At 33.3% G+C, this 15160-nt stretch overlaps 1 protein-coding gene across 1 annotated transcript in view; it reads left to right on the top strand.

Moving 5' to 3' along the window:
• Positions 1-1224: 1224 nt before the first annotated feature.
• The window catches only part of LOC133190372 (phosphoribosyl pyrophosphate synthase-associated protein 2-like), a 195952-nt gene continuing 182016 nt past the window's right edge, over positions 1225-15160 (top strand). The window contains exon 1 of the mRNA XM_061325974.1: positions 1225-1233. The gene's annotated coding sequence lies outside the window, so the exon portion shown is untranslated. The remainder of the gene's footprint in view (positions 1234-15160) is intronic.

The raw sequence follows: 15160 nt of genomic DNA, 5'->3' as shown, positions 1-15160 counted from the left end.
CAGTGGTGTGTGCAGAGTTTAACAATTGAACACACCCGGTCAATCGTATACATAAACAATAACAGAGCTCGTGCCCTGTTTACAAAAACAGTTTACGTTTCACGGGTGTGTTCAATTTGTTAAACTCTGTACACATCATAGAGCACGGACTGACATACTGGTGAGATGGTTTTGCTTTCGAACATTTCTACTCTGAATTTTCTGGATTATAGATGTAATATTTTTCATTTATACATAACAAAATCGCTTCTTTTCTTAAATATTAAGGATAAAGTTAAAATTTGTGTAAGTGCAAAGATGTGTTAATCAAACGCGTCCCGGAATTCGTAGTTCCAATAATTTTCAGAGAAAATAATTTTTTAATGATATTTTCGTGTGAAATGATATTGCAATATATAAGTCGTGATATTATACAGAAAATTTGAGAAAATATTAAGTTCAAATCTGTGTCTAAGCACCTTTAAAAGAATTTGTCCGTTTTCTACTGAAACACTCTATAAGTGTTTTGGAGAAAATCAGACTCCTTTTTTTTTTTTTAAAAATTAAGGACATACGCAACGTACATATACAAGTACATTACAACGTACAAACCTACTGATAATTTTCAAGATATTCTTAATTTAAAATCTTAATACCATTAAAAGTTCGTAGACAAAAAATCAGCATACATGACCGGGGGTTCTGAAGAAATTTCAAATGATAAAAATCATTGTGTTTTTCGAAGAAAAATTAAGAAATATATTGTTGTATGTAGTTTTTTCTCTACAGTTTGTTTTAAAAGAGGTGTAAAGCCTCATTAGAAATAATATTAGTCGCAAAAAAGCCTATCAATTATTGAAATTTTTAAATAATACAGAGAATAAGTAAATGAAGCTCAAAACTGCGTTGCGTGTGTCCTTAAAATCAAAACCACGATTGGTTGGTTAATTCAATATCCATATGTTCTCATCAACATATAGTGTAATTTGTAAGAAAAACACCCTTGTTTGTAAAATTACTGGTTTACGTTACAACATAATTGTTTTGAAGAACTGCTGGAAAACCGACCACAAGAGATTTCTTGTTTTTTGCACTTTTAATATTTACATGTATCCTGTCGCCACAGCATGTATACATCCGCGTGGGACTAAGTGCTCTGCGGTTCACCGCATCGCTTATATCCTATCGATCACGGTGACCAGCACAGTTACTAGACCGTAACAAATAATGACTGTCCATACTAATTGCAAATATGTCCATTCCTAAACATTGTGTACAGCGGTAAGCTAGACTATAACTGTGAAATAACTTGGCGCCTTATGAGTTATGAATGGACATAGTACATGTTCTTATATCCCCATTCATAAAAAATACAAAACTGCTACATCATTGCAGTGTTGTTTCTTGCATTTTGAAGAAGACAGTTTTCCCCCACATTTATTTACTTAAAATACACGTTGCTGGAACTTGAGAATTTTTGCGAAGCTCTTTTATTTCGGGGGGGGGGGGGGGTCTTATCATAATCGGCATTTCACGAAAATTAGATTTTTTGCAAACCGGATCACACTTCACGGGTTTTTGACAATGAAAGATTACTTGGTAGAAATTAGAGTTGGATACTTATAAACTCATGTTTGCTGGAAGCCGACAACGCCGCGCAAACGCTGCTACAATATATATAACGCGTACAGAACAAACTGGGCGATGTTCCTATGGACAAGAAAAAATTCCAATATTTTGCTCACGTATTTCAGCCGGGGAGGTTTGGTATCGTAGGAACCAGAGTTCCTCTTCCTTGTGCCGGGGCACGGGTCAACGATGTACTTACTTCCCGGAGTCTTTGAAGTTGTTTAATTATTTCGTCTGTTTAATGATAAGGAATCAGTGTTTTGTGATAGCGTTCCAAATTGCTCAAATATCTTGTGAGGTCATCTGTTTCCATTGGTTGATTTATATAAGAAATTAGGAGGTTTTTGCTACGCAATCTTTGATGGCTAAGTGTTTATGACTGATTATATTTCATATTTCAACTTCTGTGATGTGTTTCCAAAGAATGCTTTAATATCTTTAAGTCTTTTTTTTTAAATTAATTACATGTAATCTTTCCAAAGAATTAAGCAATGGTACACAAGACCTCTAGCTTTTTCAATATCCTAAATGTAACCTGGCAGTGCTTTTCCCTTTTTTTTCAGACAGTCAGTGTATAATTAATCAACAAAAAAAACCCCTCAAGTTTAAAACATCAAGAGGGGAGCATAAATTGTTCTGTTTGCAGCTCATATACGTCAATACATGGTGAAATTTACTGCTTGTACTAAGTGACTAATTGTCTAGTCCAACAACAAAATACGCAGCTCCGCCATCTTTATGCGGCCAAGAACCCCAGTTGTTTTTGCCCTCAGACACAAACTGTCTACAGGCCCACTTTACGAACCCCCATTGCAATCTCCTGGCTCTCGTTCATTTGAGGAGAAAAACAGGGAATCAAAACACGGTTTATTGTATATATTAAAAACACGATTTGTACCGTACATCACTCTTTCTTCGGATCTTTAATGTATTTAACAAAGGGTTCAACGAGTTTTTGTTTGTTTTACAATCTTCTCTGCATCAGCTCATATAGTAATTAAAACATTTATCTTTGTCATACTCTGTAAGGCGCTTGATTTTTTACGGAGAAAGATGAGTTTTGGTGCATAAAAACATGTCTGACTACCTGGTGTGCGGGTCTACTCCATAACAATCCGTCTCTAGATCTTAACTTAACTGCTGTAACAACCAACCTTCCTGATATATAATTCATTACAATATACGAACAAGTTGGAAATAAGAACTTTTTATATAACACTTTGTGATAGATAAAACTATTCAGCCTTTTGCAAAGGTTGAGCATCCATATTTCGCTGGATGCTGTCATTAATGTGTGTGTCTAACAATCTCTGAAGAGATAATCTTTGTTGTCTTGGCATTCAAGGTATGTTATAAATGTAAATTTCACTAACCCCCCACCCCCTCCCTCCCCCTTCTGTGATGTGACCTTCAAGGTGACCTCGCCGGAGGGATTTTTAATTTAAGAAGATACATACAAGTACAGTCACAGACAAAGTTTCGCTCGTTATGCCTACAAATACAGCATCCGTACTTTTGGTACAAGATAATAGCGTGAAAACTTGGCACAGATCATATTTGATCAACAATAATGAAGGAAAAAGCCTTCACCTCGTGCTATAAACAAATGTAAGTCATCACACGATAAGATGAAGGGAATCCGGTCTTTCTTTTTGTCTCTTATTTGCTGGATTATCTCCTAAACTTTACCTTAACACGTAAAAAATTATACAGCAACATTTTTATTACGTAGTATACTCACCTTAACTGTTTGTGCATTTATTTCAGCGAGAGCCATGTTTTATAGCCTGTGACAGAATGTGTTTATGAATTAACATCAAAATACCGGTATATTATATAACATTTGTATAAAATGTAGAGATACAATTCGTAGATAAGTTGAAAGCGATTATTCAAGATTGTCCTAACTAGTCCCGTGGCCTATGTTTACACTTACTGAGTAACGAAGTAGTATACATGCGATGCAGTATTTGACTTCATGGCACCTTAATATTATGAAAATAACTCAAAATTAATATTTTTAAGGTAGATGCAGAGGTTATTCCATGGAATTGCTTCCCGGTTTATTTTATGCCGGTAACGTGTCAGATATCAATACTTTTGGAAGGTCTTAAGTACAGATCATTTTACTCAAAAATGTTCTCTACAAATATAGACATACAGAAGCAAAAGGATGTGCCTTTATCAATCTGACACTTAAAATGCAATACAACAAGAGTCATTATCAATGTTCGTTTTCCTGTTAATATAAAAATATGAACGCCTACTTTTGTGCATTAGCATATGGATATGGTAATATTGTGCCATCATTAAAACCATTATGACTCTACGTTTATTTTCTTCCCACGTTGGTAAAAAAGATCATCCGCAGGCACGGGGGTGGTTGGAATACCCCTAGTGAAAACGTGTTATCTCCTCCAGAAGCTATTGTATACTTATTACTTTTGAATAGCATATGAGTAATATTGGTCATAATTTATCAATTTGTTAAGTCTGATGACAGGTATTCTAATATTTTGAAACCCACATATATCTGAAACATGTATATTTACACGCATCTTTCCTTTAATTTGAGGTGGCATGAATTATTTTTTTAATATATATATATATATATATATATATATATATATATATATATATATATATATATATATATATATATATATATAATCGAGATTAAATATATCTTTTTTAAAAGGTTAATTACCTATTTTATATGAGAAAATAACGACGAAATTATGTAAAGATAAAAAAAAAAGTCTGACGAACTCTTTGAAAACATGAAGTTCATTTGTACTAATAAAGAACTAATCTTTAGAAGTTGATTATCAATGTTAATCTATGGTCAAAAATCCGAAAAGAGGATCACTTAAATAATTACGCAACTGATCCTTAAACAATAACCCGTTTTACCAAATGTTATACGATTTATGACTAATGATTTTCCTTCAGAAAAAATAATTACAACAGCTGTGTTTTGTTTGCATTATTGTTCATTGTAGTTTATCACTCGGATTTGTTTTGTTGCTAGCTGATCATGGACCATTGAGTCGACTATATATGAACTAAAGAAATAAATATATTTTTTTTAAAAAATGAATTCAATAGAAATATGTACATACAACACCATTGCCCATACATCAGCACTTTTGTAGTGGTGCAATTGAACTCTTTGAGTGATTATATTTCTTATTAACTAACTAATATGAGTCAAGGTTAAACAAAGTTGAAGGACATGATATTTTCTTGTACCACCGAATATACATGTTCCATCGAGTTGCATCTACGTCTGAAGTCGTATGAGTATGTTTACGAGTTCTCTAGTCAAAAGAAATTGGGGTAGATGAACTCATAAGTATTAAGTGAACGTGAGTCGAGGTCAAGTGAAAAGTCACATATCAGTAACGGACGCACAAACTAACCTTGTTTTGCTGAGTTGAATTAACTGCAGATTGCCTGGAAAATTCAAAAATGTGTACAGTGTTAGAAAAATGAATGAAAAAGGAGTTACCTGCCCTGAAGTTGTATTTTATCGAATACTTCAATACAAAATGCAAACATACATTATCAGTTTGCTGTGCCAAAGATGAGGAAAGTAGGATGGGAATTTATATATTTTTCCCAAGTCAAATTTATCATTACTACCGATATATTTTTAATTTGGTATTTATTCTAATGGTGGAATAATGTATTTAATGTAACAGTAACATGGAGTTAAACTGAAAGTGGGACGGACAGACAGACAAAAGGATGATGGCCTAACATGACAAACATTTCATGACCTCGGTTATAATTATAATTTTTTTTTAAATACTAATATTAAGAAAAAGTTTTTTTTAAAAGAAATTATTAAATGATTATAAGATACTAGATATTGAATTAAACTTGATAAGTAATGGATTAAAAAAGACTCTAAAAATTATATTTTCCTTTAGTGTCGGATTTTGAATCAGGGCTATAAAATGGATGTGGATTCTGGTGCTAAAAATAACTTGAGATACACTGTGGTTAGATTTTTTTATATGTCTAAGATGTTTAATCGCCAAAACAAATTTCTTTTAATGTTAAAGTTACATATTCTTGATTGAAAAATTGTATGTACATCAAAAAACTTTTAAAATTTCCAAAATTAGCACGAAAATGTAAGTTTCTCTAATAAAATTATACTTATGATAAAATTTTGCAAAGATGAACGCCATTATCAGAGCTGTGCTAACGTGCATCGTATAAGTGTATAGTGTCGTGCGGTTATACGCAGAGATTGGTTGAATATTTGTGGTTTCTTCATGTAATACTATAATGAAGAAAGAGGAGCGTTTTAAAACACTAGTTCTTATATAATATTATTTGATTCTATATTTATCGTCAAGGGCAGATGTGGTATCTTGTTCTACCTACTCCTCTATCATTTAATTGCAAGTTTATTGAATGAAATTGATAATTCCAAATAGCAACTGAAGGTATTCATCGTTAGGTCTGAATGAACGCATGTACATTGTAATTCTGCGATTACCTCTTAAGTCCCGTGAAGAAATTTTACCCGTTAAAAGTGAGTGAGAGAGAGAGAGAGAGAGAAAGGTCTGATCAGAAATGGGATTTCAACCACTCATGTCTACAAAACTTTCTGGAATTTCCCGGTATGTTTGTCCATTAAAGTTGCGCAACGACGGAATTATTAATGTCGCCTGCAACTCCATTTTCATAAATAGTTAAAATTATCATCCAATTTATTGATGATGACAAATGATTCGAATTCCTGCAAATTCATCAGTGCTATTTTCTAGATAATTCCAAGAATGCATGCCTAGGGGGTGATTAACAGTGATGACGGCCTTTTTTGTTTTTTTTAACGGAAATCCAAACCAATATTTTTACAGAGAGATTGGAAATAATACCAAGAAAATGAAATAACTGGCTTTCTGAGAATATATGCAATGGGTCTAGATTAAAAGTTGTTTCCCTTGGTGATTTTTTTTCAGTTTATCTCAGGGTTTGGCTAGAACAATTACCGTTATTTGTGCAGTAGCAATATTTGAATTCGTTTAGTGCTCAGTTTGAAGAAAATACTGTTTTGATTAGAAAATAAGCATTAAAATATTTTGACCCTATGCCTTTATTTTAAGTTGGTCATTGCAATATTATATTTTAGAGTTTGCAACAGCATTTTTTTTTTTGAGAGAGAGAGGTAGCGACAATTTTAAGTGTGAGGGGTCAACTACATGAATATTATAAATCTTGACCTGAATTTTCACTGAATTTTTATTAATGATTTTACTGTCAAATAATTCTTAAAAGAGCACTTGCGTCTGGTCCAACACATATAACAATATCAGTTGTGTAGAGGGGCATGCTAGAGGGTTCACTTGCTAAAGCGGTAAAAAAACAATAGGTAAACAACAACGGAAATACATATACAATTGATAATTTAAAACTCACATATCCCTGAAATTGTCCTTCATTTGTTTGTTTGTTTGTTTGTTTTTTGTTTGTTTGTTTTGGAGGGGGGGGGTGAATTAGTATTAATGGATTTCTCTTTAATATGGAATTTCTGTGAAACATCTGCAAAACTATTAAATGTGCTAGGAAATAAATATTTTGCACTGAACTCGTTTTGTAGTGCCTGCAACTTTTATCACATTTATTTTTTGTTTTTGTCAGATTATCTTTGAAGATTGTGAACGGCAAGGCGTTGACCCTTCCATATCCCAAAATAACCGAGCAAAGACATATTTATAACACCTGCTCAGGCAAAAAGACGATACGAGAAGTCAAGGAAACTCAAGAGAGAAAAAAAATCATGTAATACTATCATATGGAATGAAACGATGAACAAGCATCAACACATTCAAGTGATAAATTGCATCGTTATCCCTCTGGCTATTATACATGTACAGGTGGGATGCATTGCAATGTAAAAAGTTCATTTCACGCTTGCAAAACGTCTTGTAAAAGCTGCAGATCTTCAAACTGTTCCAAAATGTTGCAATTGGAAATGATAGGCAAATACTTGGCCTAGAACCAGAATGATATAAGCATATATACTGACATTGTATAAATCTTTTGCATTATTGTGGATGCTTTACATTGCATGGATTTGATTGCTTTTATCGGGTTTCATAAATGCACATTATGCATAGAGATTTATGGTATAAAAATTTTAAACTAAAATATATGGCTTTAAATACTCATTGAAAAAACTGTATTCCGATTTTAAGAAAAAAGAGCTGCAATAACCTCTCAAACTTTTCCTAGAACACTCGAGTTTTTAAGTTAATTGTGTAATTTTTACGAATTGCAAGAAACATCGTCATAAGATACGTTCCTTTTCACGATGAGTTAAAACTCATAAAACGAATGGCTACTAAGTGCAGTCAGATCTGGTTTAATAACACAATACACAGGGGTGAGGCTGACTTATTGCTTACATTTTTTTTTTTACCAGGGAAAACATGAAAAGATTCATATGAAATTTTTAACAAGGCTTTTGCTGAAGAAAGCGTTCTAACATATGGTCGTCTTTTGACGGATTTGTTTTATGTGGTAGATGAGAGTTGGTAATTATAACGTAATATTTATACGTTATAAAGCCTAAAACCCTTCTGAACTTGTTAAGCTCTGTAGTCCTCCGAAGGGGGTCGAAAATCAATTAAACCGGCATTCTTTAGCCAAGGACTCTTTAATTACTCAGAACACGTCATAATATTGATTAACTGATTTAACTAGATAAAACTTTGCTTTTTTCTTGTCGAACAGGATGGAGTTTATACAAAGTTGAAAATTACATTGAGGAATATGTAAATGCAAGAGAATCATGAGGATCGATCGAAACCGGTTCATTTTTTTTTTCATCTGGTATAAAATGAAAATTCAGATACATTTTTTCTTTTTTACAAAAAGCTTTTGTTTAGCAAGAGAAAGCAACTTAAGTGCATGGATGCAAGATTTCATGGTTCGTAAATCTTGCAAGGATAAAATATCATTTTGGGGGTTTAAAAAGAGTACAGCATAAAATTTTTGTCACATGTATTTTGCATTTTTTTCTGAGAAATTGAACAAGTCCGAACAATTGCTTCTACATCGAGGAAGAAAAACTTGTTTACATGTACTGCGGAGAAAAACTTTGAAATAGAATAAAAGATTTTAAGATAATATTCCAAGATGTTTATAAAATATTTGCCTCAAAAAAATCAGTTTTAAAAAATAGCATGCTGCTCACAGCTATTACCTAAAACATTAACTGTGAAATAATTTTGATCCAAGATAATTTCAGCCCACCAACGATCAAAAATATATACGACAACGTTTTAAGAATTTCATTGATTCTACTCCTAAGTTATTGTTTACGTGTAGAGTGAATTGATATAATATTTTATTACCATTCATCACCCGTTTTAAGGAAGGATTATACTTGAGTACACTTTGCAAAAACTGTGTATTTCCCATGACTCAAATATTTGCACGGATTCTGGCAGTTCAGATAGTTCATTTCACTTTTCGTAAGAAATATCTGGTTGATGTCTTATTTTGAAGGATTTGACGCATCCTAGAGTCATTTTCTCAAAATTCTGCTTTTGAAAAAACAGGTCTGACTAAAAGCTTGAAAGTTTGTATTAAAAAGTGCAAATTTTTGATGCAAGAATTTGCTACACCTTTTTAAAAATATAATCGACATCATCAACCCTGTGAATGGAAAAACGGTAAGATCTGACACGGTGTGATTTTTAAAGAATTAGGTGCTTATGAGAAATTAAAGGCTTTAAATAAATAATATGCACATATGACTGCAGTATGGACATTTTATTAATTTTATGTATTCAAGCATATTTGTTTATTGGCTTGCTGCATTGTTGTTAATAAATGTTTTCAACTCTGCTAAATGTATAGGAGTATAATTTATGACGTTTGAACCTAAATCCTATAAATGATGCGATATTACTGAAGAAAGACAGAATGTGACATCACGATGCTTTTATAAATATATATAAATCAACTGTGCGAATTTAAAATGAATCGTGTACATGTATCATATATATATATATATATAAGAGGCAAACGAGTGCTTGCGGACAAGTTAGAATTATTTTCTTAGTCTGGCCAGATATGCTTAAAATAGTTTCACTGATAGTTTTTCCACATTCCCTGATTAAATTATGATATGTTTCAACACATGCTTTCGCCGCCACTGGTCTTTGACCGCACGTGTAACATATGCCGCGGCTTGAGGCGTACCATGGTTTGGCGTTCTGTGTGTTCCAGCGTTGGTTCGGGGTCACAACCGTCCCTGGGTGCTCCAAAGACGATATACTTGACTTTGTAGCTAAAATGAGATAAAATTCTCCTCGTTAAAACCCAAAATACAAGTAGGTTTGGTCGACTGTGGTCGGGTTTCCTTGAAAGTTTTATAGTGTATATGATTTTTGAAGCATAATTAATGCACCAAACCTTTATTTAAGAGACAAGGTCTTTGGAAAAAAAGGATAGAAGAGAAGATATCTGAAGGTCGTCCTTTGCGTTGTTGAACTGCATGTTCCTGTCAGAGTTTTATCTATACATTCATGTTCAGATGCTGCGCATAGTTTCGCTTGTGATACGCTGCATCTCTCGAAAAATACTATTTTGGTTCATGACTTCCGTCGCGGTATTCTGTTAATTCAGTGAAAACTAAAATATATGATAAACTGTGTTTGTATGAGAAAGTTATGATCTCAGTCTGTATGGGGTTGTAACGGAGGGGTCATTTTCACACTCAATATTGATACAAACAGTGTGGAATTTAGACCCTTGCCCGTTGAATATTGAAGCGCATCGCGGAATTTTGATCATCAAACCGGGTATAAATTCAACACCATAAAACAAATTATAATGAACTGATGTTCACTATTACGATTTATTTATTAAAAAATTATATACTTTTGGATTAATATTTTGCTTATTTTTTTTTATTTTTTCTAGAATTACTTGAACGTTTTCCTGTCCGACGATACTCAAGATAATTTGCCGAAGATTCAAACCGTTGGGTGCATCCCTTGTAGATAAATATAACTATGGAGACGAGAAAATCTTGCGAAACAATGGGTTTTGTGACACCATATTTCTCAGTCCTTAGGAAAAACAAAGCATATGACAGTAGCGGATCAGAAAATTTGGTACGTTTTGGGGGTTGATGGATTGAAACCTGAATTTTTTTTTTTTTGACAAGCAAAAAACAAACAAAAACAAAATACAAAAAAAAAACTATTTCGGGGGGGGGGCAGTTTTCAAGGACAGACTGCTTCCCTTCAAATATAATATGACTCTTCTTTCTTAGTAGGGAATTCGTGTTTTTGGGGAATAACCTCTATTCAAAGGTCACCTCTGTATAAAGGTCACTTTGAATAGTTCCCGCAGGAGTGACTGTTAAATACAGCTTTCACTGTATATCTGTTTTTGTATCTCTGTAAAATGCTAAAATTATTCGTAATTCGTATTAATTTGTGATTTCTGAACTGTTTTCAAAGTGTCTAAAAAAAAAAAATACATTCATGAACCAAAAATTGTAATATCCAATAGCTTAAGAAGTGATTTTCAATGGGATTATATAGGAAATAACATCTGGAATCTTGCATAAAATGCCTCTGTCTAAATATTTTGTGAGCAAACGTGTTAAAGTAGCAATTCTCCGATGACAAATTCTTGTGAAAATTATACACCGTATAAGCAGAATTATTAGCGAGGATTCAATTTTAGCATTATTAGCGAGGGTTTTGAGATCGCTAAAATTAAATATCGCTAACAATTTAACCCGTACGGATTGTTGTATCTATCTTGACGCTATAAAATCGCTAAAATTACTTCTCGCTAAAAATATATACCAATTTTTTTTTTGGATAAATTGCTACATTTGCATCTCGTTCAAAATTCCTCTTATACGGTATTATTGAGAAATGTGTCGTCTGACCTTGAGATTTTTAACCTTTTGTAAAGACTAAAAGCAATCCCGGTCCCATATAGGTCTTTTCTTTTGTCACTGACGTGTATCTTTTGCTAAACATATATATTAGATACATACAAATCATCTAAACACAAACAAAACTCTGCAGTATGGAAAATATTCAACATGGTCAATTTTCAACGTTTTGAGGTCAAAGTGCCAAGAGAAAAAAAAAAGAAGAAGAAACATAACAAAACTGTTGAAAAAGGACACTAGGTACAAATTTTACAACTTTTCTTTTCAATTATCAACGGTGAAAAAGCCCCTCCAGTTCAATATTCAACGTTGAAAAATGAATGGCGGGTCAATTTTCAACCCGGGTCAAAATTCTTCGTTACACCGGCTGATACAACTGAGAGTGATACTGCATATTTTTAGATAATCCTCCGGGATAATCTTCAAAATCAATCTATAAAAGAACCAAATGACATTTTCATCGCATCACGATATTTGAGCTGTAAAGAACCTAACCATTAAACATTAGCATAAACTCTTAATAAAGGTTCGGGGCCATGGTTACGTGGCCCCACGCGCTTTACGTCATATCATGTTGTATTTTTATTATGCAGCAGACGACAAGTTTTACACATGATCACTTCTGTCGTGTACTCAGGCGTTTGGCGAACATGATGGAACTGTGAAAATAGAGAATGAGATTCGGATATAGGTAAACAAAAAGGTCAGGTATAGCCTACGGGTGTGTATTTTGACGTTATATCTGTAACAACATCGCGATTTCTGATTCCCATGGACTCAAATCGTTGTCTGTATGTACTCAGAACGTTGCTCTATACATCATAATGCAAAAATAGAAAAATATCACTATTATGCAGTCTTAAACAGAATGTCAGTATACACACATTGCAAATGTTGTGGAATAAAGAAATAAAAAAAACTTTGTTTGATCAGTACAGATTTATATCGCTTGTCTAGTAGATCAAATACCGAAACTGACAGGTGCCTATCGATATGAAAGATTAGAAAATTTAAAAGATCAATGTGTTTGATTAATGAACACTAAATCAATGAACTTTTGAATAACAGAAAAAATTAGGTTACAAATTTATATTCAAATATTGATAAACCCTTTTTTCGTGTTTTCCTACATGCATATGATACTCACAACATTATCTTGGTTTTTCAAAGGTGTGTCATTTTAGATAAAACTCATAGAGATAACTTGACGTCTTTGACTAAAGAATGAGGAAAGAAAAGCAAGAGGGGACAACGTGATAAACGAAGCTGCCTATGAAGCAAAAAATAAAATAAAAAGAATTACATTATGCCTAATTCATAATGTATTCCCAATATTACTTTATGCGCTTAATGTCGCAGTTTGGTACCTTTTCTTTTGCATTACGTAACACGATAAGTTATGCGTCTGATAGCTTACCCTAAAAACCTACCTCTACCGTCCCAGAAATGTGCGCATTTTCACATCATTTCCACCCTTTTACATCCTATACATGAAATCGTTTATATGTGGTTTACGACCACCCTTCCAGGTCTTCTAGACAAAGCCGACGCCCAGACGTTTATATTGAACTTTAATAAAATCGAGGTAATCAGGCGATGCTAGACAAATCATGCTCAATCACCGATTAAAGGTGCAATCTATAATTTATTGCTGAAAAAATTCCTAACGTATTAGTTAAAAAAAAAAGACACCTTAGACTTCAAACTCGGTATTTGGGTCTTTTTCGCCTTTTAACAAATGTCAATAGCGGAAGACGACAACCTCCTCTTTAGTAAAGAAAAGAGCAGCTAACGCCTCTTTCCCGTTCGATCGTGATATTCGACATTCAGGTTTCTCACCAAGGTACTAACATCATACATCATTTGGCGTGACCCCCTAGTCAATTCACATCTTAACTTTATCCATCAGACGAAAACACGAATCAAGTTTGATTAAATCTCGCGTACACAATTGACGGATTGATAAAAATTGAACGGAGGATATATTTAGAGGTCCGTTTTCTAAAACGATTTCTCTGATCGGTGCCTTACCGGTCAATCTCGTTTAGGGTTAAGGGCTTCATTTCCTTAATCATATTTCTACATGCACAACAGTTTCTCGTGCAAAGAATGATGGTTTTGACATAGAAGAGACGCATTTAGTTTTAGATCGTCAAACATATTGACCGATTTCATGATACAATACAGACTTAAGGTACGAAGAATACGTGATAACGTAAAATTACCTTCTTCGACTCTTTTACACAAAGAAAAAGAAACCAATCTCCAAGATTTACACAAAATTTCTGTGATAAGGTGTCCAAAGTATTGTGAAGTTTCACCAAGTAATTCCATAATCCACTTCCGAAAAAGTCATTTCCGCAAAATCATGGAGGCAATTCTTTCATTTACAAAAGTAGACTATACATGTATTTAAATTTGAGTTTTGTAGCCTTGGTGTCAAAAATGGTCAAACATGATTAAATATTGATAAAAATAATTATCATATCTGTGAAGAAGACATTAACTAGGGACAAGTCCGTAGAGAGAATTTGCAAAATCTCTCAGCGACCCATTCCTTCTACCTAGCCCCTTACTATGATGCAAAAATGTGACACACTTCGTATAAGAATCAGAATTCGTGTTACTAGATAAAACTCAAGACATAGATTTTCTGATCACTTGAAAAGACACAATGCACGATCACCAACGCAAATAATATCGATAACTGAAATTATTTATAAACAGTCTGAAGTTTGTATGGCAACGTCATGCTTATCTTTAACACTATAAGGAGATTGGTGACCTTATTTCTCAGTTTATTCAGATCTGAATTATTAAAAATGCATATATTATTGAACAAATTCTTTTTATCAGTCAGTTGTGTAGATTTTGCCGCTTTGTGGGACTTGGGATTTAGCTTCATCTTCGCATGCAATGTTTGATCAAGGAAACGGCCAAATATTGATGCGTTGTCGCAGTTACGAATTTTTGTTGTATCACAGCAAATGGAGTTATGTCTTTGAAATATGTAATGTGGAAAAAAAATTCAATATCATATTTTTAAGAGCTACTGTTTTGAATAATTCCCAATGGACATTGATTTACATTCATTTAATTATTGCGGACGTATAATAAAATAAAATACATTAGAGGCATAAGAGTTTTTTGTGTTGTATTGTAAATACATACAAAAATGCGTACAATTGGCTCAAAATCCAGTTAAATTGTAACTGAATAAGAATAAAGAATGAAAAAGTAGTCCATGGACATGAACTTGAGATGAGGGGAAATGAAAACCTCTGAGTAAGTACATATGTATCCGTTTTCATAGCATTTAAACAAAATTTCCAAGTAAATAGATATTCATATTGGAATATCTGTTTTACATCCATTTTAAACATCAAAAAGAATATCATTCAACGTTCGTGCTGCTGCACTGTACAGAAAGTTGAGGGAAATTTTTTGTTCGATTTACGCTAGTTTGCAGGTGGTTGTGTAAGCATGGTACGAGCAGGAGGGACGGGGTTATAAGACGGTGGATTTTCCTCCGCAGCGACAGAGTAACAGTGAGCAGCTAAGAGATTCACCGGTTCAACGCCACGAGCTCGAGTTAATTTCTGCAGT

This window comes from Saccostrea echinata, unplaced genomic scaffold (genome assembly GCF_033153115.1).
Source record: "Saccostrea echinata isolate AGI-Se365-2 ecotype Australia unplaced genomic scaffold, CSIRO_AGI_Sech_v1 ptg000022l, whole genome shotgun sequence".
NCBI lineage: Eukaryota > Metazoa > Mollusca > Bivalvia > Ostreida > Ostreidae > Saccostrea > Saccostrea echinata.
This window is presented reverse-complemented; position numbering and strand designations above follow the sequence as displayed.